The sequence below is a fragment of the Nicotiana attenuata genome, unplaced genomic scaffold (genome assembly GCF_001879085.1).
Source record: "Nicotiana attenuata strain UT unplaced genomic scaffold, NIATTr2, whole genome shotgun sequence".
NCBI lineage: Eukaryota > Viridiplantae > Streptophyta > Magnoliopsida > Solanales > Solanaceae > Nicotiana > Nicotiana attenuata.
The window spans coordinates 26107-28349 of NW_017674498.1; positions in this window are offsets into that span (position 1 = coordinate 26107).

Below are 2243 nucleotides of genomic sequence, written 5' to 3' on the forward strand. Positions count from 1 at the left end.
CAAGATAGAAACTCTTTTGTCCAATTTCAAAAAGAAGTCTTCGGAGAGCTTCCGAGAGTATGCTATAAAGTGGCGTGAACAAGCTGCTAGGGTGAAACCCCCAATGGATGAGACCGAGATGGTCAGTGTCTTCTTGCAAGCCCAAGAGGCTGATTACTTCCAGAACATGTTGTCCGCTATGGGCAAGCCATTTGCAGAAGCCATAAAGATTGGGGAAATGGTGGAGAATGGTTTGAAAACGGGTCGTATCCTGAGCCAGTCGGCTATAAGTGCCACCTCTCAAGCAATCCAGAGCAGGTCGGGGGCTGCAGCAAACCAGAAAAAGAAAGAAGAAGTGGCAATGATGGCCTCAAGTTTGAGAAACCCCCGTCAACCCCGAGGTTACTTTGGTTCCTCTTCAAGCACCCCGCAATATTACTACCCTCACCAAGATGCGGCATATGCCATGACTCCTCAACCTTATGCAGTAATGAATGCCCAGCCATACGCTCGGCCGCAACAACAGTATAACCAGAACAGAGCTCCACCTCCCAGAAATAACCCTCCTCACCAAGCTCCATATAATCTCCATCCACCATAGAATAATTTTCCATATAACGCCCGTGCCCGTTAACCACCCAGAAAAACCAACTTCACAACCATCGGTGAATCATATTCCAGCCTCTTCCCAAAGTTGGTCCAATGGGTTTGTTGCAGCCCGTACCTCCGAACAGGAAAATCCCAGAGTCATCCTCCTACCGACCCGGTACCCGATGTGCTTATCATTTAAGGGCAGAAGGGCACGACACTAAAGATTGCTGGACCCTTAAGAGAGCGGTCGGGAACCTGATAGAACAATAGCGGGTGGTGTTGAGGGATGAGGAGGTCCCCAATGTAACCAATAACCCATTACCAGCTCATAACAACGGGCTAGTTATTGGGATGATTTGTGAGGACAAAGAGTTCGACCTAGCTTTGAAAGCTATCATTGCTATTGCCGATGTTGAAAAGAACACCAAAGCGGCAGCAAAGCAAGCTAAGGATGAGAAGAAAAGCAACTCCACTCCTCGAAGCATAGAAAAGGTTGTGGAAACCAAGACAGGGGCAGAACCCCCTAAAAAGGCTATTCTTTATGTTCCCAGGGCCCCAGAAAGGAACAGTTCGTGTTGTGTCCCCCCAAAAGGTTTGAGCAAAACAAGGTTACGCTGAAGGTACCAAAGATGTACGTACCAAAGAGGACTTATGTGGCGCGGGGGCCGATAATATCACCCAGACTGACTGAGCCCGTGGTTGTCAGCCGCGCACCACTGAATCCCATGAAGGACCCCACTGCCGTCCCCTGGAACTACAACAAAGTAGTGGTGACGTACAAAGGAAAAGAAATCATGGGGGAAGTGAATGAAACAAACCCGTCTGGGAAATACCTCAACTTGGAAGAATTGAACAAGAAAAAATAGAAGTGTTTTCCGCTTAAAAAGCCAGTCAGTGCTGAAGAGGCAGAGGAATTCTTCCGAAAGATGAAAACCTTGGACTACGATGTAATTGACCAACTCCGGAAGTCTCCCTCCCAGGTCTCACTTTTGTCTCTACTGATAAGTTCGAATGAGCATCATAAAGTGCTGTCGAAAGCGCTTAATGAAGCATATGTTCTAGTCGAGACCACGGTTGAACAATTGGAAAGAATGGCGGAACGATTTTTTGAAGTCAACCGGATTTCATTCAGTCGAAACGATTTGCTTCCAGAAAGGGCTGCCCACAATAAAGCTCTTCATTTGACCGTTAAATGTGAAGGATACTACGTGAAAAGAGTTATGTTGGATGGCGGATCTGGGGTTGACATTTGCCCCCTCTCGACCTTACAAAGAATGGAAATTGGGACTGAAAGGATTAGACCCAACAATGTTTGTGTACGTGCTTTTGACGGCGTCAAGAGGGACACGATAGGGGAGATTGATTTGTTCCTAACCATCGGCCCTGTGGATTTTGAAGTAACATTTCAGGTTTTGGACATGGACACCTCCTACAATTTTCTCCTAGGAAGGCCTTGGATCCATGCTGCAGGAGCCTTACCTTCTACCCTCCACCAAATGGTTAAGTTTGAACACAAAGACCAAGAAATCGTGGTCCATGGAGAAGATGAGCAATCAATCTACAGTGACCCATCAGTTCCCTGTCTGGAGGCTAAAGAAGGTAGTGAGCACATAGTCTACCAAGCTTTTGAGATCGTGGTCAAGGACCAGTGTGAGGAGGGAACCCCGTGTCCT